The sequence below is a fragment of the Paramisgurnus dabryanus genome, chromosome 2 (genome assembly GCF_030506205.2).
Source record: "Paramisgurnus dabryanus chromosome 2, PD_genome_1.1, whole genome shotgun sequence".
In the NCBI taxonomy this organism is placed as follows: Eukaryota; Metazoa; Chordata; class Actinopteri; order Cypriniformes; family Cobitidae; genus Paramisgurnus; species Paramisgurnus dabryanus.
In genome coordinates, this window is record NC_133338.1 from 11,529,701 (window position 1) to 11,552,743 (window position 23,043).

General features: G+C 35.7%; 1 long non-coding RNA gene across 1 annotated transcript; it reads left to right on the plus strand.

Moving 5' to 3' along the window:
- The first annotated feature begins 18,988 nt into the window (after positions 1 to 18,988).
- On the plus strand, positions 18,989 to 22,531 carry LOC135783565 (uncharacterized). The gene is made up of 7 exons (XR_010545672.2): positions 18,989 to 19,125; positions 19,221 to 19,309; positions 20,299 to 20,360; positions 20,557 to 20,590; positions 20,725 to 20,838; positions 20,920 to 21,041; positions 22,431 to 22,531. It is a non-coding gene; the product is annotated as an uncharacterized lncRNA (long non-coding RNA).
- Positions 22,532 to 23,043: the final 512 nt, after the last annotated feature.

The window sequence follows — 23,043 nt, forward strand, 5'->3', positions numbered from 1 at the left end:
GTCCTGATCACAATGTCGGGGCTTATTTACCGATAACATTCATAACTTCTTTGACACTTTCCTTCCCCTTTACAATTATTGTGGTATCGTCAGCATACTGAAACATTTTACTTTTCTCACTTTCAATCCCCATTATCTTCTTGTTTTCTTTAATTGCTAGTCCTAATGGTTCAGATAGTAAAGAATATAGTAAGGCAGAGAGTGGACAACCCTGCCTCACTGATCTTGTAACATTAATAGCATTCGATAAAAAACCATTACATTTAACTTTAGTCAGAGCACCCTTATATAAAATCTTGATCCATTTGATAAAATTCTCTCCAAAACCAAAACTCTTTAAAACATCAAATAAAAACACATGTTCCACCCTATCAAATGCCTTTTCAAAATCCAGACTAAACACATATCCTTCTTGTTTTTCTTTTGTCATATACCAAATAGTGTCCCTTATACTCATCGTCACATCCGCAATATCTCTTACCTTAACAGCATAAGCCTGGTTTGTAGTTATTATTTTTGGCATTATTTCTTTCAATCTGTTAGCTAAAACCTTTGCAATTATTTTTAAGTCTGTGTTCAACATTGATATGGGTCTATAATTCTTTAAATCTGTCTTTTCACGTTTCTTTTTGTAAATGAGTTTCATTAATCCAATCCGCATTCTTTCATAAATTTCTTCCCTTTCAAAGATTTCTTTAAAAACCTCTTTTAAAATCTCTATTAAAATCCCTTTAAAACACTTATAAAATTCACTTCCTAAACCGTCAATTCCTGGGCTTTTCTTTTTATTTAGTTCGTCAATCGCTTGTTCAATTTCTTCTGCTCTAAACTCTTGTTCACATTCCTCTTTATCTTCTTCGCTTACTTTTGCTTTTATTTTGTTAAGAAAATCAGTTTTTTCTTTCTCCTCTACTCCTCTTGCCTTAAAAAGATCTTCATAAAAATCCTTAATTTCTTTTAGAACATTTGCATTTCCCTGTATTATTTCTCCATTTTTTCCTTTTATCTCCTTTATCGTTTCAGCATTCCCTTTCTTTTTTTCTAAATCAAAAAAGAATTTTGTACATTTTTCTCCCTCAACCATATACTGTGCTTTACTTCGTGATCTTGCTCCTTCATATTGCTTTTCCTCTACTTCTTTCAATTTTTCTTCGATTTCTTTGATCTTTTGAATGTCCTTATTTTCTTCATTTAATTCTTTTTCAAGACTTGCTTTCAATTCTTTCTCCTTAAACCTTTTACATTTTTGCACAAATTTACAATATTCAATTGAATATTTTTTATAGCATACTTTACATTTTCCCACCATATTCTCTTATTTTCTGCATACATTACACTGTTTTTCTCATTCTAAATAATTTCTTTCACGCTTTCAACATAATGTTTGTCCTTCAAAATGTCTGTGTTTAAAACCCATCCCAGACAGCACACATACATCTGGCCGACGTTGTGCCGACTTTCAAAGTTCCATCGGCAAGATGTCGCTCAGGGAGCGTTTGCTCATTGGGAAGATGTCGTCTAGATGTCGGCATCTCGTCGCAAATGCCCTCGGGCCGATGTTTAAACGATGCAATTTCAGCCACTCTGCACGGGCTTTACCGGGCATTTATTTATTAATTTAAACCTTTATTCATTCACACTTATTCAGAATAATGTGCTTCTTTGCAATAATAACTAAAAACAAGTCAATAACCACTGTCAATAACCGTTGCAAATTTATTCATTTGACAAATATAACACATAAACAACTTGGATAAATAAGTAACAGAATATTTACATGTGTCACACATAAATTACATATTCTGTAACTATTATACACTGCTATACTACTGTGTAAACGTTTTACTTACACTTAACTAAAATATTTCTTATACCATTCAAAATAATATACTCTTAAGGTATATGATTCAATTACGTTTGTGGACAAAAATATAGTCTCAACATATACATTTCAGTGTTTCCCATACGTTGATTTACTCGTGGCGCACCGCCACAGAATCAGCGCTGGCCGCCACAAATAGATTTTTCATGATCCCCATTTACATTTATATTTTACTGTTTAAAAACGTCTTAATTCATTGTTGCAAGCACTCAGCGCGCCCTCCCTTTCTATGTTGCATGCAGCGCGCGCCTCTCTCTCTCTCTCTCTCTCTCTCTCACACACACGAGCGTGAAAAGGTGGCGGTGTTTCAATCTCCGTTCCTCCTTTTTCGCGTAACCGTCAACAGTCACAAATTTTACTGACAGAGAAGACGGCGATGACTTGACGAAAGGTTAGCATTAGTGTTTCCCACACACACACCTGTTCTCTCCCTCTCTATAATGCGATATGCCTGCACACGTGTTTTGTAGTAACTTTGTGTAACAGTTACTGTGTATTCTCTCATATTTCTGAATTTGCACCCGATTGTCTGCGCTATACGCGACAATAAAACTCGCATTTAAATAAAAAGGGGCTCATTACATGACATTGATGAGAAGAGCAACAGCAGTAAGACTTCAATGTAAATGTATGGTGATTTATATACCAGCTGTAAACATGCACGTACGTTTCGTAATTTCCTGTTATTTTGCGGGTTTCTTTCAAATATAAAAGCGCTTAAGTTAAGCATTTACTTGGATTCTAGGCGAAAAACAAGTCAGTGTCAAGTCAGTTCCTGAATAACACGACACAAACTTTAAAAAGTCAAATTCACTTCTCAGAGGCACAGAACTGTTCCTGAAACTGCCGTTCTCCCCAAACTGAAATTAAACACAGTGTTTCGAGTTTTTCTCGTCTGTGTCATGTTGATATCAAGAAGCAACGTGCACATGACGACGAGAGAGGTGACCTCCTGCGCAATCGAGTTACCCCTCCCATTTCTGAATGTTTAACTGAGATTTCTAATCCCGTCCGAATTGACCATCAATATTACATACGTCCTGTGGTAAAATTACATTACGCCATCACATCACAATCGTAAAAATAATCCCATCCGAATAGGGCTATAGTCTGCTCATTTTATGTCTGACAACAGAACTGATAATATGTAAATAATAGCAATCAGTTGTGTTAAAATCCAATATAACGTGACACAGTGCTTTAAGTGGCCCAAAAGAGGTGCCGGTACTCCTATTGAAGGGGTTTTATATTCAGCAGTCAACAGACGACCTTGTAAAAAATAATAAATCATTTTATAAATTTGTGGATTTGCTTGAGCTAGAAATAGCTGCTGAACATAAATAAAATGTGCAAAAGGATTTTTAAAAAATACCATTAGAAAGAGCTACTGTAGAAAGAGCTTTTGAACATAAATAAAATGTGCAAAAGGTAGATATGTGAGTAAAATTTTCAGCATGGTTAAATGCTAAAACTTGTTGTTCAGATAGAAAGAGCTTGAAAAAAACCTTTAAAATGACACCAAGACCATGTCTATGGGGTCAAGAATAACGGAATACTGGCCATTTGAAACTCTAAAGTCATTTATTTTGTCCCATTGTTTTCCATTGTGCGGGTGGTAAAACTACTGTGCACGTCGTTCAAATTCATTGAAATTTCGTTTACTTGTAGTTTAGCAATTAAACTAAATGTATATTACAATTTCAAGAATGTTTTCTGCACATCCCCTGAGGAAATCCGAAGTTGCTTCAAGGAACCAAACTGACAGCCGCGAAAGCGGAGATTATCACGTACCTACAAGGCTTGCGTCTGACCTGCAGCTATCATTCTGGCTTGGTGGGATGTCAGCGAGTCCTTGGATTCTGACTGTGTTCTTTTACTACTCAGAGTCTAAAACAAGGAGGGCATATTACATGTTCATTGTATTTTCATTTTAACCGAGCAGCTATGGTTGCGCGTTTCACACACAAACATCCACCTCTACAGATCACGTTGACACTGACTGACGGACGCATGCGCTTTTAACTTGTAAACGCAAGGGTGTATGGGTAATGTAGTCTCTGCTCGTGGTGGGACGAATTAGGAAGCGTACATTAAGGGCGCACTGAAAAGCGGCAGCGCAGCCAAATGATTAAATTAAACCTCTGATTTTTAAACAGATGTGCAAATGAGCGTTCCGGTACGCTAAAAGCACGTTCTGGGCGCACGAAGAGGTGGTGGTACGCTCAAGAGCTATTTTTAGAAGTGGCGGTACTGAGTACCGGGGCGTTCCGGCCCACTTAAAGCACTGACGTGACAGATCAAAGAGTAGAAGTGAAACATATTTCAGGTGCCAACACTCGATCAAACGCAAACACGTGATGACGTCACATATATGCTAATTAGAATGTGACGTCATCACCGCCACAAGTCTCTCAAAATCCTGTGGGAAACACTGCATGTATTTCAATTGAGAACTAAAATTTAATTTAAAACTATTTTTTTCAAATTACTTGGACAAAATGATAAAATAAACAAGTAATTCAAGCCCATAATACATGGAAATTTCTTTAAAAATATCTCAGGGTGAGATCTCAAAAAATTACTGAAAAAACCCAAGGGTATCAAATTCTAGGCAAAGGGTGGCTGCATTTGAAATGCTAAAATATAACAGTTTGGATTTCAGAAGTTTAAGTCTCAAGATAATTCACATATGTTGTAAAAATGGGACACAGCCTGTGAAAACAAAAGCCAGCAAAGTATTTCTTTGTGACTTACTGTTTTCTACATAAAATCATCCTACACAATTCAGAAAACATTCTCTGAAAATATAATCTTGACATCTTCAATACTGACTGAGTAAGGTCATGCCAAAGACTGAACTCAATGTTAAATCAGTAAATTCAAACTTTTGATGTCATTAGATTTTAAGACAGTAGCCTGGATTTCATATAAAAGGTCACATATTTATGTATCTTAGAAATATATTGTAAATAATAATGTGCATGTACATAACAAAAACATTTAATCATAAAACATTCTCGACAGGTCTTCTGTCTTTGTTTTCTGCACTCGTCTCTGCAAGCAGTGCCTTTAAACCTTAGAGGTTCCTTGTTTGTTTATTTATTTAACAAAGGACAGTGTACATTCATCAACATTACCATAATGTAAATGTACCCGAGTTAGCTCAGAAGTGCTAATTTTCATCGGCAGTCCTCCAGCCAGATGTAAAAAGGCAACCTTAAAAAACGATCACATTCATAAAATCACAAAATAAAATTACATAGAACACATTGTAGGTAGCAAGTACAAATCATAGCAAATAATTATAAATTAATAAATACACAAAATAACTAGTGCTCACAGGTTTGGCTCTCTATGAGCCATTTTTTTGCATTCTTTTTGAATGAAAAGAACGACAAAGCCTCTCTGATGGCTACCGGTACTGTGTTCCATTGCTGTCCTGCCTTTACCGAAAAAACAGCCTGACCAAAAGCTGTTTTTCTTTGTGGTATAATGCAATCTTCCCTTCCTGCTCCTCTGGTTACCCTAACCTCACTTGATCTAAAATGTACAAGGTCACATAATGGAGGAGGTGCTAAACCATGTCTGATTTTATAAATTAAACAGATATTATTGAACTTGATTAGATTATCCCAAGTGAATAACTGATATTTTCTCAGAATTCTACAGTGGTGGTATTGGTGTGGTTTTTTATCCAATGTTTTTAAAGCTTGTTTATATAAAATTTCTAATAGTTTTACTGTTGTAGAATGCGTATTAGACCAGCTTGTTAAACAATATGTCATGTGAGATAAAATCATAGAAAAGAAATATAATTTAGCTGCTTCAGTTGAAAGGGAATCTCGGATAAATCTAAAATTCACTAAACTAAATTTAATTCTATTACTAACTTTATTAATATGAGTCTTAAAATTGAGGTTTGAATCTATGTATAATCCTAAATACTTAAATTCTGTGACAATCTGTATTCTCTCTCCAGATATTAAAATTTCGGGTTTTATGATAATATTATTTTTTGAAAAGAACATAGCAACTGTTTTGGATATATTCAGTTGCACACAGGATTGCTCAAGCCAGATTGAGATCAGTGACATGGCCTCTGTTAGTTTTGAGGCAACTTCCTCTGTAGATTTTCCATAAGCCAAGATAACTGTATCGTCCGCGTACATCAAAGTGTCACAGTTCTTACATAAAGATGGTAGATCGTTAATATATATACTGAAAAGAATTGGGCCTAAAATTGAACCCTGAGGAACACCAGTTGATAATAGTAATGGTAAAGAGTTATATTGGTCAATTCTTACACTTTGCGAACGGGATATAAGATATGAATTAATAAGACTAATGAATTTGGATAAGAAATTAAATGCATGAAGTTTATGCAGTAGAACTGAATGATTAACTGTATCGAATGCTTTGCGAAAATCCATAAAAATTGCTCCTATTGTACCACCTTTATCCATATTTGATTTAACCTTCTCCAAGAAATAACATGTTGCTGTATCTGTAGAATGATTAGCCCTAAAGCCAAACTGCATTGGATGTAAGGGAAAGGAACTCGAATTTAGATGATTAGTGATTTGTTTAGCAACCAGTTTTTCAAAAACTTTAGATACTGTTGGCAAAATGCTAATAGGTCGGTAATTAGATGTAAGAAGGGAGTTACCACCCTTAAATACAGGAATAACACTGGCAAGTTTCCATGACTCAGGAAATTTCCCTTGATCTATTGACACATTAATAATATGTGTTAGTGGACCCATAATTGACTGACCTATTTGTTTTAGCATGAGTGTGTCCATCCCATACACATCTTTTGCTCTTGAGGATTTAAGCTGTGTTATTGCCTTTTCAACATCGGATATGGATACAGATTTTGGATATAGTGGGGGTTCAGTTAACAGATCTATACACATAACAGGTAGGTTGTTATCTTTCATAGGAAAACTCTTAGCTATGGTATCTACAGAGTCAACAAAATACTCATTTATTGTCTGTGCCACTGCAGATGGATCCTGCAAAAGCATACCATTATTTTTTATCTGTATTAAATTATTGCTAGAGTTTTTACCTATTAATTTGTTGATCTGTTCCCAAGTTGCTTTTGAGTTACCATGACAGTTTTTAATGATTTTGATGAAAAAGTCTGCCTTTGCTTTTCGTATTTGCCGTGTAACTTTATTCCTTAGCAAAGCAAATTTTTGTCTGTCACAAGAGAGTTTTGATTTTATGGCTTTTTTAAGAGCCTTATCTCTATCTTTCATTAACTGCTTGATATCATCACTAAGCCAGGGAACAGAACACTTTCTATTTTTATATTTAATTGTCACTGCAATTTCATTAATTTTTGTTTGTAAGCATTCAATAAATTTCTGACTAATTATTTCCAAATCATTGTCCAATAAAAGAGTGTCCCAGTTCATATTGCTTATTGCTGTATGAAATTCTGTATGAAATTCTTCTTGTTTGCTCTTTGGAATGCCAATGAACTCCCTTTTTCCAGAATAAGCTTTGTTGCCTTTGTTTCCTGTCCCGAACACCGCCTTTTAAACATCTGGACACCACTTCTTCCTCTCCATGGTTCCTCTTTGTTGCTTTAGGATCACCTAAATGGAAACATCCAACAAAAAAGTATTAATCATACGATCACATTTTTATATTTAAATGTAGGTGCCTATGGCAAACATGAACAATCGTGTATATTGGATAGATAATCAAAACGTGGACCCACAAAGCATACAGTACTTTATGTAAGCATATAAAACATCTGGTCTACTGTGTTGTTGCATTCCTGAATGTCTGGCTGTTCATTATAAACAGTGTTAATTCTTCTTTGCATCCTCAGCTATACTTAAAATGAGTGCTATAGGAGGAATTAATGCAAATGTCTTGAAAATTATACATTTAATTGTTAGAGATATCTAAAGATAACAGTCACCCACTTGCTTACCACCAAACTGTGTTAAACAAGTGCTTGCATCAGTGTTCATGTAATCGAGTAAAGTATAACCTTATTCACACAGCACTTTGGTCCCAGAAAATATCCGTAAAATTGGCAGACAGGCATTTGTGTGAACCCAAACATGTGCCGTAGATGTTCTGGGATTGTTCCAGGAAAGAGGACCTAATAACATTACTGTAAGATACCTGGAAAGCCCTCTTTGTGAATGAGACGCAGAAACAATAGCGTAGTTTTGAAGTTGTGGTTCAGCTCTTTAAAACAAGGGTTTTACAAAGGTCGGCAAACTGGACCGAAGCAGAGATCAGGGAGCTTGTCACTATCCACGCTGAAGCAGAGATAATTTAGCAGCACAACAGTTCTAGCGCATCAGGCGCTCACATGAGCTTATATTAAACAAAATACATGTGCGTCATCGCAACAAGATATACCGTTCAGCTCTTCAAAACGGGGGTTTAAAAGAACATTTACATTCACGATGAGAAATGTCTGCAAACTGGACTAGGACAGAGTTCAGGGAGTTTCAAATATCCACTTTGAAATTGGGTTAATTCATGTGCATACTAGAACAGCGCATCACGCATTCCATTATAGTCTTATCATAAAGAAAAATGCAGTCTTCTGCAGAGAGATATAATCAATAACAAACCTTCAGACACTGTGGATAAAACCTATCAAGTGCAGGACTTTAAACCCATCATGTGTCTTCACGGCATAAACACAGATTCCGGAAAATCATTGGCAGTATGAATCAACCAAAAATCAAATGGTCCTGGATCAAGTTTAAGTATAATATGAATGGGCCCTTCTTCAATGTATTGTGTCTAACAGATACCAAGTTGCAAAGTTTGTCTCACCTGTGGGCCACAACACTTAGTTCTGTCCTAGTATACGCCTTAGTCCTCGGTCTAGATCTCACCCAAACACTGTAAACGGAGCAGAACAGAAATGTTAATTTGTAAGTAGAAATGATAAGTGGACCCAGATTTGTTCCAGAATGTATTAAATGAAGTTAACATGGCCTGCTTTGTCTAAGATAAAGGATAAAATGCACCGTAAATAAAAGACATTTTATAAGGGTTGAGTTGTCTGAACCAAGTCATCTTGTTGCTTTGACGTCTTTGTTTTAGTTTATCTTTACCCTTCTGCTTGTTAACAGCACACATCATCAGTAATGTTCAATTATCACTTTATGCATTACTTTATTATTTTATTAATGTTAAACACACCTTCAGGATCGTCAGTGTACTTAAATAGATAAGACTGAGCAGTGTTGATTTACCACCAGGGATTTTGATCTGTAAATGAATTCAGTCAATGCAACAAGATGACTGTCTGATGACTCGAATGAGTTAAAGGATTACTCCTCCCACCAAAATGAAAATTGACTGATTATTTACCATCATGTCATCCAAGAAGTTATCTATTACTTTTTTAACAGAACACAATCAGAGTTATATTAAATAATTTCCTGGTTCTTTACATTTATATATTGTATTTATAGTTTTGCTTTATAATGGCATTGACTGGGATCAATGTTTTTCAATGCTTAAAAGTATATATCCATCCATCATTAAAGTAATCCATATATAACCCAGTGGATTAATAAATGTCTTCCGAAGCGAAACAATACGTTTGTGAGAAAAACTATTCATATTAATAGCTTTTTGTAATAGAGACAAGACATTTACAAAGTTAAAAAGACAATTTAAATGTGGCAGCACGTGTTATCGCATTGGATGTTATGCATCTCATGACTAGTCGTAATATGAATTGTGATGAAACGCAGCAGAGACACGTGAGAAACAATTCGATTGAGTTGTTGTAGTCTGTTTACATTACATATGCATCGTAACTCGCTTAAAGCTTAAAATATAAAGTTTTTCTCACAAGCCTATCATTTTGCATCAGAAGACCCACTGGGTTATATATGAATCACTTTAATGATGAATGGATGCACTTTTGGAACTTCAAAACATTGATGCCCAGTCAATGCCATTATTAACTCTTTCCCCGCCATTGACGAGATATCTCGTCAATTAAGAGAAAACGCTTCCCCGCCAATGACGAAGTATTGCCCTATGGCAAGCTGCTGCATGTCCGTGTCTGTTTGAAAGATCGCGCTGAATGGGATCTCTATGAAAAGTCCGTCATAAAAATGGAATTATGTCTGCTTTTTGCTCAAAATATGGTGTTTTTGCAAAAACCTACCCATATTCAAAAGCTGATTGCAAAAGAACCACTAAAGGTAGGATGAAACGTTTTTTTTTGTTTGAAAGCAGAGGGTCTGTTCTTTCATTTGGTATATTGTATGTTTATATATTTAAAGAAGAACATTTTCTGGAAGGCATTAAACTTTGGTGAAAATCATGAAAAACGCTGGCGCTGGCTGGCAACTTTTTTTAAAAACGCTGGCGGTGAAAGAGTTAAGCATTGAAGAACCAAGACCAGTGGCGGACAATGACTTATTTTTCGAGGGCGCACAATGCAATGTGAAGCTCATCCCAACATGTATGTAGCCCGTCATGTGTGTGGTTCGTCATTTTAAAATGTGTGTTAGGCGTATCGCATAAACCTATGTGAATCACATGTCATGTCAAAATAAGTGCCTGCTGCACACACGTCTGAAGGGTTTATGATAAAAGATACCTGCATTATCTCATGTGTAATCAGAGTTTAATGTTAAGTGAATGTGTTGCGTGTATTTTGTGAACGTGAGCATCTCTTTTATCATAAACCGTTTTGTGTGCAGCAGGCACTTCTTTTGACAAGACACGTGATGCACATGGTTTACATGACGCAACAAACACATATTTTTGAAAACATGAGCAACACACATGACACTCGGAACACTTATTTTGAATTCGCACCCCTCAGAAGAGCAGTCACAAGCCGCCACTGGCCAGGACAGTATTTAATATAACTGTGATTGTGTTTGGCTAAAGAAAGAAAGACAAACATCTTGGATGACATGGGGTTGAGTAAATAATCCTTCAAAGCTAAAAGTTTATGTAAAAATTATAATTGTATCATTTACTCACCTTCATGTTGTTATAAACTTGCCAAAAATTCTTTAATCTGATAAATGATGTCAATCATACAGTTGATGGTACCCATTGACTTCCATAATAGGAAAAAGAGATTTTATTGAAGTAAATGAGCAGCTGTGTACTTAAAATCATTTATCAAAATATCTTGTTTTGTGTATATCACAATAAAAAAACTCATGCCGGTTAAGAACATAAACAGGGCCTGTGTGATCACTAAAGCACAATGAAAGACATGTAAAGCTATCTTACCTTGAAATAAAATTTGACACGGACTACTGAAAATCTAATGAATGAAAAAGGCAAAAAATAATATATTATGCACAAATGTTAAAAAAGTTAAAAAATGTTAAAAAAATGTTAAAGTATAGTGCTTAGTATAATGTGTTTCAAAAGAGTAAATTCAACTTACATTATTTGTATAGTAGGCTATATATCAGTACAGCAGAGGTGTAAAGAGTAGCTGAAAGCCATACTTGAGTAAAAGTACAAATTCCTTACTGTAAAAATTACTCCACTACAAGTTACAAGTCACCAATTTAAATACGACTTGAGTAAAAGTATTAAAGTAACCCAATTTAAAAGTACTCAAGTATTTTTACTCGTACTGAATGTTGGCTCAAAGATGCACTAGTCCTCAACACAAAGAGACATTGTAGGTCTGGGCAGTGAAAACTAAGAAAGTTTATTTATGAGGTTTTATTTCCTAATATAGAAAAGAAATCAAACACCTCAAAATTTTGACCTGGCAGAACAAACACATATTAAACATAGTCATAGTCTTCTTTTGACTAAAATTTTATTTAGTTTTAGTCATATTTTTGTCATCTGAATTGATTTAGTTTTTTGTCTAATTTTATTCATCTAAATGCCATGAGATTTTAGTCTATAAATCTACATTAAATTAAATTTAAACCCATTTAATTTTAGTCTAGTGTCATTGTGTACTTGAATGTGCCATGCTGAAAAATATATAGCCTAATTTTGTGATATAAATATATGGTAACAACTTACAGTGGGGTTCATTGGTTAATATTAGTTAGCTACATTGGTTAACATGAACTGATAATGAGCTGCACTTATACAGCATTTATTCATCTTTGTTAATATTAATTTCAACAATTACTAATACTTTATTAAAATCTTGTTAACATTAGTTAATGCACTCTGAACTAACATGAACAAACAATTAAAGCTTACATTTTTATTAACTAACATTAACAAAGATGAATAAATGATGTAACAAATGTATTGCTCATGGTTTGTTCAAGTTGGTTAATACATTAACTACTGTTAACTAATGAATCAAGGACCAGGATTGGGAAGCACTGGTGTAACGCACTCCTTTATGATCTTATCATAAACAAAAAAATACACGTGTGGTTTCTCGAGAGAGAAATCACGGATAAGCAAACTACAGATGCTACAAAAAAACCTACCAAGTGCAAGACTTTAAATATGTCATGTCTTTATGGCATGTGTGTGAAAGCACAAACAAATCCAGAAAACTATTGGCAGCGTGAATTAACCAATATCAAATAATCCCGAACAACTCCCGGATGTGTTCTCTGTATTTTTCCATAATATGTGTGTGAAAAGGGCTACAGACATTAACCATTCATTGAAAGCAAGTTGTCCATTGAACCTTAAATGTCCTTGTCAGTATCGGGAAAGCAGTCCTGAAACAAATATCCTCGTCGTAAGAGATGTACAGCGTACTGTCTTGACTAAACATATTGAGTCCTTCTTTAGAATCTCTGACTGCCGCACTCTGATGTTGTTCACCTGGTGTGTAACATCCCAGCAAACAGGGGACGTCCTCCGGACGTTGCGAACGTCCTCTTAGGTCCGCATAAGGTCCGCATTGTAACGTTCGCTGGCGGACCTTCCGGGGACGTCCGCATATGATCCGCTAAATAACGTTCGCTGGCGGACCTTCCGGGGACGTCCGCATATGGTCCGCTAAATAACGTTCGCTGGCGGACCTTCCGGGGACGTCCGCATATGGTCCGCTAAATAACGTTCGCTGGCGGACCTTCCGAGGACGTTAGCATATGGTCCGCTAGACAACGTTCACAGGCGGACCTTCCGGGGACGTGAAACCACTCAGTTTTAATATAAACCCATACTACACATTTAACCATAAGGCAGGGTTACCCTTTCATGCAGACATCAAAGTAAAAATGCTGTTTTTGCTATTACTTTACTAATGAAAATCGTAGTTTATAGTATCTAATATTATTTTATAATTATTATTATTTTTTTCTTAATTTTTAAACTAGTATGCTAAAACATGGCCTTTATATCAACCCTTTACTGATTTTATTACATAGATCCCATTAAAGCAACTTACAATTTTACAATAATTTTACATTTAACGTGAATAAAAAGATCTGGCACCATGTCTTTTTTAGTTAATGATTTTCCATACTATTCCTAAGACATAACTATTGTCAATAAATCGAAATCACAATGCACATATTCATGTAATAGTTAAAGAATCCACCATTGTGAAGTTACACATCACCCAATTAAATATAAATGAAGTGCAAGTACTTGTTTATTCTGATTAATATGATACGGTGTTGTGTGGTTCAAGCGTTGTCTTTCTCATATATGAAGCACTGCATGATATATAATTGTCACACAGCAAAAATCTATACAAATACATTATATCAAGGAAAAACAAACTTGAATCTACAACTACAGCTCAAATGTAAAACTTTTATTATTGCAAAGGATTCAAATGCAAGCAAAGCAATGCAAACAGAAATGCAGAATGACATTCACTCAATCTGTTGCAAGCAATGACTTTCAAACAGCAAGTGCTAAAGAGGCCAAACACGCGGAACACAAGTCCAACGCTGAAAATTCTGGAAAAGAACAATTGAAAAAAGATACAGGTAAGACATACATCCTCATATAAACTTGAACTATATCTCAAATTCTACACCCATCATTTAAACTGTCAGAAAGTGTTGATTAGACAGCAAAATAAGGTGTACTTTGTAATTTCATAATTTTCCTTTTTTTCTATTATTTTTCTTTTTTCTATACGGTTTCTTACTAAAATGTCTTTAGTGTTGCCAGCTCTCGTGAGACAAAAAAGCAACCGCAGCTTCAAAAACAAGCCCAATATTATTATATTGTTTACTGTCAACAAATGAGCTCAAAACATTTTAACCTTCAACCCCTCTGCAATTACACATTTTTAAGTTTAGTATTAAATTGCAAAGATAACACTTTACAATAAGCTTGTATTTGTTAGCATTTGCCACCATGAACTAACAATAAACAATACTTCTACAATATTTATTAATCTTAGTTCATGTTAATTTCAGCATTTGGTAAACCATATTTCAAAGTTATATCTGTTACAGGTGTATTATATTTTGTTGTGGCATCTAGCAGTGAAATTGCGAATAGCAATCAACCTAAATTTCGAAGCGCAATGTGATTCTATGGTAGCTGCCACAGGACAAAAATGTCATTGTCACTCTGAAGCCCATGTTATAGTTGTGCGTAAGGTCTACACCGTAGCTTATCCATAGCCTGAGCGTAGCCTGATTTTTAACAGCGTGTCAGTTCTACGTGGACCACAAGCGCTGTTATTGGTTCACTAGAACCCCTCCCATCAGGTAAAAAACTGCGTCATAGCCATTTCCATTTGCGACGGTGAGAACAAAAATAGGCCAAGTTGAGGAATGACTTAACTCAAACTGCTGCAACGAGTCGCTGTTTATTTACTTCGATCACTGCTGGTCAGTGGCGCTCGTGACTCCTCATTCGAGGGGCGCTAATTCAAAATAAGTGTTCGGAGTATCATGTGTGTGGTCCCCTTTTCCAAAATATGTGTCCTGCGTGTCGAGAGATCCTATGTGCATCACATATTTTGTCAAAATAAGTGCCTGCTGCACATGCGTCAAAACCGTTTATGATAAAAGAGACGCTCACGTTCACAAAATACACACAAGACACTCCCTTAACACTAAACTCTGATTACACATGGGATTATGCGAGTATCTGGCAAAAGCGAGCGTCTCTTTTATCATAAACCCTTTAGACGCATCTGCAGCAGGCACTTACAGGATCTCTCATAGCGCAGAACACATATTTTGAAAAAAGGAACCACACATGACAAGCTACATACATGTTGTGATGAACTTTGCATCGAGCGCCCTCAAAAAAAGAAGTCACCGGCCGCCACTGCTGCTGGTCTTCTCAAAACATACGCAACAATCGGCTGTTTCTTCATTTGTGAGTTAAACTGACCAAGCTGCTTCTGTGGTTACATGCGTGGATACTGCCTATCAGCGGTCTACATGTATGTTTGCTATATTGAGCCCTTGAGACAACGTATGGACGAAACACGCTCTGTAGAACAGTTTGTCCATTTAGGGCTACTGTAGAAACATGATGGTGACTTTCATGTATGCTGGCCCGCAGTGTATGGACATAAAAACGGCTCACTTAAATGTATGTCTTCATCTGTAAAAGATAAAAATCTCCATATCTCATTAAATGTGAATAAATATCAAGATCAAAATGCCGTGTTAACACTGCAAGAAAGAATTAAAACGTTTTAGGTTTTGGTGTATCAGATAAATTTGCTTACCTAAATCATTCAAGCCAGGAAGTAGGACACTTTTTGTGCTTTTCCATTGCATAGTATGACCCAGTTCAGCACAGCTCACTTTTGGGGAAGGGGTAATGGGTTTCGGATGCGAAGCCATGTGCAAAGTTACAAAAATGCAGAGCACACCACCGCGCCCATGTCTGGATGGCAGTTTTGTAACTTTGCGCATGGCTTCGCATTCAAAACGCACCAAAAGTATAGGCGTAAATGTTCTGTCAGGGGAGTACAGGTACTGATGACACGGGTGTTTGTATAGAACCTGTCATGTGAGAGAGGTAGTGGAAAATCTACTTGTGGCTGTCAATTTTGATTTTGTGGCTGCATTCCATTAATATGCTCTGTTGCTCCATGTTGTGTGTGTGTGTGTGTTTGTATCACATTTACGATGATGTTACGGCAGTAGAGAGGACGCAACTTTAACAATAAGGCTATAATCAGGGGTGCACATAACTTTTTTTGTCCTGGTTCTCAAAGAAGTACCTGGAGATGTTACTTGGTACTCACACTATTCATAGCACAGACATCCTACATGCTGACATCATCACTTTTCTCCTGACTACTCTCTTCGCCATATCGCTTTTGTTTAAACATGGTAGACAATGATGTACATAAAATAACCCTGGTTATTGTTTTTTACTTATCTAATCTTTATAAATAACTACTAGCCTAACTCATATAAATGTATACTTGTACTAGCAAGCTGTCTGAAGCATTGAGATGCGGATCACTGCTAACAACACACATTAATTATCTTACCACTGATGCACGGAGAAATCTCTTATGTCAAAGTAAATTAGCTAACTATGTAACAAAATTCCAGCAACGTTGGTACACTAGAATTGTTTCTATTTGAGCATACGCACCAGTTATGTGCACCCCTGCCTATAATCTCACCCACTCTGAAGCGACACTAAACTGTACTGGAAAAGCAACGAAAGCGAGCTGAGCTGCATCGTGCCGAGCCAAGTTGTACCCTACATTGGAAAAGCGCCATATCATGACATCGGACCCTGGAACACAGAAAAGCATGAGACAGTAAAAAGCATCAGATGTTAGGTTGTGTTTGAATGCTTTCTATGAACAATTTCCCCCTGAACTATGCATGTAAATGAAATTAAACTACCTATTCTTTCTTTCCCCTTCTTAAACATCTTTTAAAACCATAGCCAAAAAACTCAAGATCTTAGCTTGTTATTAACAATATCCTTATTTGTTCCAACAAATATAACTATATAACTTGCTATACAAGTTAATTATACAAATATAACTCATTAATAATCTTATTAACAAATATTACCAAATTCAATTATTTTAGCCAGGAAAACTTAAATGTCACTACATTGAAATGTCATATATGGTTATAAAAGTATATATTTTGACTCACATCTCAATATGGTGGCCTGCAGGTCTTCATTCTTGATGGGATTCAGAAACTGTGAACTGTCTTCACAGACAAATAATACAAAGTCAGCCTAAGAGTGTGGAGTAAACAGCATCAAGCCTTTCTTTAATAAGGAACTCATCTACAAAAAACAAACAAATACTTGTTATACTTTTATGAATTGTCAAGTTGTACAACACACAGCAATTAAGATTAAGACAAACAAAAAAAATCACTGATTTTATTAATTCCATTGTTGTGTCTAATATATAGAAACAACTTGTGTTGTAAAAGGAAAGATGACAGCCAGATGACGTCAAAGTATCGCGAGAGCGAGACGAAATTTGATTTCTTGAATCCTTCTCGCGGTACTCTGACGTCATCCCGCTGTCAGTCTTGCGGCGCCGAATGAAGTCAAAGAAGCCTCCTGACTGCGTGCGAGAACATTTTGAATTATCTGGCACGAGGCATCACACGTCAAACTTCAACTGACACAACGGTCTCGGTGAAGGGAATAAGCAAAAGCTCCTTTAAATTTCGTCATTTTTTATACACATCCCGTTTATTTTGTAGTTAATTGTTAGATAAGTAAGTAATTTCGTCAAGTTTTCGTTACAGAGTAAGATTTCGTTATCATCGTTACCATATACAGTATTTATATTGGTTCAAGAGCGCAGTTTGATAACTCATTCAAGGTTTGTAGCCATATTTAAGTTACGCGCTTACTTTGTTTAAGTGTTAGAGTAAATGTATATGGTTTTAAAGTAGTATTAATATAAGTAACTGCGCCTCAATCCGAAGGCTAACCACTGGAAGTAGCATTTGTAGGCTGTATCCCTGTTACGTCATCAAGACTGTCATATTTAAGAATATTAACAATTATAAAGTTAACTATTATTCTCAGTTAATCGTAAATTGTTGCAATATGCTTATGACTTGCGAATGTAATGTTTATTTAACTGAAATAAACCAGGCTTGATGACGTATCCAGCCTGCATATTCGACCTCCGGAGGATGTAGCCTTCCGTTTGAGAAACGGCCTACAAGTTGAGCGTGCGCGAGATTCTGCCGAATTGATTCTTCAATAATGGCAAAGCAAAAAGTAACTGTCGTGATGATAACCCACATTTTAAGGTTTAAATTAAAACTCCTACATTACCTTTCCAGGGGGTTCTGTTCCTGCACAGTCTTCCAGCAATACTGGCGTGTATGACGATGCGGACACAAACTGCACAGTACAGTATACCGCCGCCTACTGTACTGTAGTAAAATAACGTGTAGGATTGAATACTGTGGCAAACGCAGTAAAAAAGCCATTTAATTCATTGTAAAAACAATGGGCATGCCAGTTTAAGTAACTTGTGGGCTAAATCACCAAAATAAGTTTGTAGATGTGGTTCAATTATTTTTAAAATGTGTAGCATAATGGACCAGCCTGAATGTATGTAGCCTATAAATATATTGTTTAGACTTTATTTTTAAACCTTTATTTGGTGGTATATGGTTAAACCTTTTTAATGGTAGCAATAGGCTTTATACCCAGCTGCACTACTTCCTGAACTTCAGCCAGCTCCTTGTTTCCTGTCTGCCATTATTGGGCAAACTGATTAATCCAGGTGTGCCTGACCTCAGTAGTCACAACAACAATAATCAGACAGACCTGGATTTATCAGTTTGTCCAATAATGGCAGACAGGAAACAATGGGCTGGCTGAAGTTCAGGAAGTAGTGCAGCTGGGCATAAAGCCTATTAAATAAAAATCTTAAATTGAATCAAATCTCTTATAATAATACATAAAAGCTCTGGGAGGGTTGGGGGTACATCTGGGTAACATTTTAACATTTAATATATTTTGATGTGTGTGTATATATATTAACTTTCTTTATTTTGTTTTCTCAGCCTTTAAACATCTAAACATGTCCTCCAAAAAGGTAAGTTCAGCAGATCAGCTTATCTTATTCTGTAATATTGATACTGGTTTGAGAAAAACTAAGATTAAACAACGTACATGTTTCCAGGAAAAAGGGAAAAACACTGGAAAACAATTTCAGCACAAGGTTTGAGATGGCTAACTGTGTACATTGCCTTTGTGTACTGCAAGCTGAACTTACAGATTTATATGGACTTTATTTACAGGTATCCTGTGCTGTTTTGCTCCATTTTACAGAACAAAATAAGGCTGAGGTAGCACCATCCTTGTGGTTAGAGTGAAAGAATGTGGTAAGATTTGGTTAATGTTTTATAAAATAAAAATGATAAACATGAAGGTCAGCTACATATAAAAAATAATCAAACATGTTTGTTTCCATCTGAAGGGTATTGAGACCAAAATAAATAATGTGCCATTCTGGACAAACAGCTGTGGACAATATAAGCAGTCAGAGTAGCCCATTTTCTCACACAGGTAAAGTATGCAAAGTAATACCAAACTTCTTTTTAACCTTAACAAATACTGGCAATCCAAATATACAATGTTTATGTGAGGTACTGTGCAAATGTCTTAGGCCACCATGCTACCATTATATTTGTTATTTTTGCAATTGTATAGTGATCATATATCATTATTTCTCAGTTTCTTTATTAGGATACAACCAGAAAATACAGGAAATGTGTATGTAGTATTAAAAACAATATACCGGTAAACGTATAAGCTGAGGTGTCAAGTGTTTAGGGTAAACTCTCCTTCCACTTGAGCAATAGCAGGCAACTGCAGGATCTCTTAAACCTAAATGAAATTAAAGCCTAATTTCTAATTCTAATCGAATGACTTCAGGACTTCAGTCTCCTCAAAAAAGCTCAAGATGTGTTTAGTGCCAAGAGAGGTCACACTAAATACTGACTGATGTCTGAAGAAGACATTTAGTTCTGAAAATGGATTTGTTTTTAATTTTGTGTACATTTTTCCTGTATTTACAGTTGGTATCTTAATAAAAAGAGTGAAAAATAAATATGGATGGACATTAAAACTTTGCTAAAACAACAAAGCTGGTGATAGTGTCCCAAGACTATTATTGCACAGTAATGTATATTGACCAAGAGTTGTAATGATCAAAACAAATGCATGTCGTCTATTATTTTCTTTAAATGCACATTTATTCACAGTTCAGTAGGACAGTAAATTATCTGAAAGTGAAATCATTATTGAAGGTGATATCATTGTCACTGCATTCATTGTTACATGATTTTAAACAGTGGGAATCATTGTGTAAGTTTCTTAATAATATCAAATACTACTTTTTTGTCTTGTTGTTTCTAGACCTGAGGATAAGATTTCCAGTTTGAAAGTGAAGAAAATGAATCATTATTAACAGCAATTAGTAGTTTTTCAGCTGAGAAGCCAGGTGAAACCATAAGGACACTATGATTTACTTTCATATTATCATTCTTTTATAGATGAGGAGCAACCAGTAAGAAAAAGCAAAAAGATGTTTTGATGTTGCCTGAGGCACCTTATTGTGAGGACATTTTAATGCCATGTACAGTATTTGTAGTATAATGATGATTACTTGATTTATATTTATTAATTTAAATTTTAGCATATGCCTTGAGTGACTTACAAATGATAGAGCATTCAACATTTTACAACAGTTACTACAATACTTACATCATTAATTTTTAAATCTAATTAATTGTTTTTTATCACAAATGCAGCACATCAGTCAATTTCTTCCAATAATGAATCAAGGTACAGTATTTTGTTATTTTTTATCTTAAATTATTGATATTGATAGGCATTTTCTTCCACACAGACTTATTGTTCATTTATTTTACTGGTGTAGTTAGTAATGTTATTAATGTTTCAAAACTCATTCTTGAAAGAAATCCTGGAGTGGAGAATCATTCTGAAAGTAGACCAAATACAGGACAACACCACAGCAGTGGTTGGAAAAATGCAGCAGACAATGAGCAAACCAAGCTGACTTTCAAAAGATGGTATGTGCCATAACACATGCAACATTACTAGTCACTGCTGACGTTTTACCCATGTTTATTACGGATTGTTTTTGTTTGTAGATTCGTTATCTGTTTCTTCAAAGGGGAGGCAGTTTGGGAGATGGGAAATAGGAGGATGCTACAGCTACACAGGGCGAATTTCAGCAGCTCAGTTTCACACTTGCAACTAACAATGAATTATAGTGAGTCTGTGTGAATCCCAAACATTTCAAAATTATTTTTGTATATATATTGTATGTAAATTGTAATGTTGTAAATAAGAATGTACATTGTAAATGTTAATAGCACATAAACATTAATAGCAATTAATAGTCTATTTTTAAAACAAAAATAATGTTTGATGCTTTGGATACATATAGTATCATATACTCTACATAGTATACTTCTAGATGCCTATAACACAAAAACCTACAATAATATCAAAGATCAATGTATAAGACAACTTACATTATTTTATGTCATAGTAAACTATTTTTATACTCTGTGTGACCTATGCTCTCTCTGAGATGTGTATGTTCATTTTGTAGCTGGTCAGGGTAGAAGCATGCTACCATTAGATTAGTTGTTTTTGCAATTGTGTAGTGATCATATATAATTATTTCTCAGTGTCTTTATTAGAATACAACCAGCAAATACAGGAAATGTGTATGTGGTATTAAAAACAGTATAAAGTATAAGCTGAGGTGTCAAGTATTTAGGGTAAACTCCCCATAAACTTGAGCAATAGCAGGCAACTGCAGGATCTCTTAAACCTAAATAAAATGAAATTCTAATTCTAATCATCAAATGACTTACCGGTAAGGCTTTTTTGAGGAGAATGAAGTCCTGAAGATGTGTTTCGTGCCAAGAGAGGTCACACTAAATACTGACTGATGCCTGAAAAAGACATTTACTTCAGAAAATTGTTTTGTTTTTAATTGTGTGTAAATTTTTCCTGTATTTTCTGTTTGTATCTTAAAAAAAGAGTGAAAAATAAATATGGATGGACATTAAAACTTTGCTAAAACAACAAAGCTAATGATGGTGGCCTTAGACTTTTGCACAGTAATGTTTGTTACCCATTTTATGTGTAAATGCAAATCAATATGAATATGAATTCTCCCAGTATGGTTTCCGCTGGTCAGGCTGGTGTAGCAGGATTGTTTTAGAGGGACTTTTGCACAGTACTGTATGTCCACATTTACCCACCTTTACTTTGAGTGAACTGTAACAGCAACAATAATGCCATAAGCATGAAATACTAGGTAAAAGTGAGTTGTGCATGCTTTCTAGTTTTAGCACAGAATTCTGTCTCCCTTATCTTTTAAATGTTTGCTACAGATATTTTGCAAGACATTTTAAACATATCGGGGCGGTTTCCCAGACAGGGAAATCTTAAATACATCAGTGCCCTTTGTTTAACATCATAATGCACACAAGTAATGTTTTTAGTAAGGCATGTTTGTTAAAACTAGTTATATTTCGTAATTAAACTGAGGCACAGTCCTGGTTTACGCTAATCCTTGTCTGGGAAACCACCCCAATAAATAATAACTACTTATCTTTTAAATGTGTTCATATCGTTGTTTTAGGTTAGAAGACAACGGAAATATTTGACATGGGAGTCCAGCAGACAGCCAGAGACACGCACACACACGGAGCTGAAGCGCGTTTGACTGACGCGTACGGGAGCACAGGAGCACAGGAAAATTACAACTGTTCAATTAAAATAAAAGAACTTTGTGGTAAACAATGTTTAGCGTGTCTGATTTCATTGGTTGTAATGAAATAAAACGATGTGCTGAGGACTTTAGGCGAACGTCCCCTAAAAGTCCCGAAAGTCCGCTGACCGTCCTGCAAACGTCCTTGTGAAAGTCCGGAGGACGTCTTCGCGGACGTCCGCTCGACGTAACAGGGGACCCTACACGATAACGTCCAGGGGACGTTCGCAGAGGACATTTAGGGGACGTCCAGGGGACCTTTTTTTGTTAGCTGGGATGACAACCCAAATTGTCTTCATTATCCCAGGCACCTGCACAGAAACATTGAGAACACAAGCACCAGGGAAGCAGTGAGTGTGCGTCTTACCTACACCTGATGTAGCGTGTACATGCCTGGCGATGGAGGCCCCGGTGATCCCAACATAGGGGGGAGAAGCAGTTATAAGTGGGTATCTCAAAAGCCTGAGGCAATGTGGAGGGAGAA